The sequence below is a fragment of the Austrofundulus limnaeus genome, unplaced genomic scaffold, assembly GCF_001266775.1.
Source record: "Austrofundulus limnaeus strain Quisiro unplaced genomic scaffold, Austrofundulus_limnaeus-1.0 Scaffold408, whole genome shotgun sequence".
Taxonomy (NCBI): Eukaryota; Metazoa; Chordata; class Actinopteri; order Cyprinodontiformes; family Rivulidae; genus Austrofundulus; species Austrofundulus limnaeus.
In genome coordinates this window covers 100,370-101,451 of record NW_013952810.1, presented here as the reverse complement: position 1 = coordinate 101,451, position 1,082 = coordinate 100,370, and positions in this window count along the sequence as shown.

Genomic DNA, 1,082 nt, shown 5'->3' with positions numbered 1-1,082 from the left:
TATACTGTAGTGTGTACATGTCATTGACTAAATATGCTCTACAACATGCTCAACTTTTGTTCAGAATCAGCTTCTTATCACTGGTAACGACGCGGTGTTCCTCATTTCACTCATTCCTGCAGCTTCACAGTGCTATAAACAGCCGGACGCTAAGCTTCCACAGAGCTCAATAGCAATGCAAAGACTGCAGCGAAACGAGACGAGTCATTGGATAAATGCTGGCTTTGTCCTGCCCATCGGAAGCTGAGCGTCTCTGGGGGTCTATGGGGCAGGGGGCTGGCTCGGACGCTCAGCTTCTGCATGATGATTGGATGATCTGTCGGAGGCTGAATCCCTTTTTGATTGACAGCGAAATGAGCGAATCAGCAATCTTTTTGGTGTAAACATGCATGGGAGCAGTTTTTAGTTTCATTCTATTCTGAGTTGAAGCAGAGACTTTATTAATCCTTTTAGCAGTATTTTCTTTGTTAAAAATGACTAGCAACAAATCGAACTTCTATTTCTGGTGGTTGTTTAGCTGCTTGTGTTTGGAGACGGACTTCTATCACTCTTTCTGACTTCTTCTGTCCAGCATGGGTGCTGCTGAGCCCCTTCACTGTCACAAAGCACTCACAGGCGGACACACTTCACACTAGCCTCACACCAGTAACAAGCTGCACATATGGCAGACAGTTTGAATGTTGTGGAGCGGATTTTGGTGAAGCCATTATAGTCTTGTTTACAGAGAAAAACTTAGAGTTAAACCACAGGGCTGATAAACTCCTCAGATTAATTTGGTGCAAAAGGTGGAGAAAAGTAGCAAGTCTTTTCAGCTGTCCTGGTATGACAAAGTGAGCTGGCTGCTGTAAAAGACTATAGAATAATCTGGAAACTGATTATAAAAGCATTGGATCAATTAATTCCTTTTAAAAAATCATCAAAGCAAATTTGTTAAAGAAATATGAAATTGTTTAATTTGTATTTGTATGAGTCACTGTTTGAGGAGTTTAATTTTTTAGCTGTTTTATAATTTGGTTTATTGCTTGAAATTAATATTTTTTTGTAAATAGGAGCAAATATAAGATATTTTTCTTCTTCTGCTG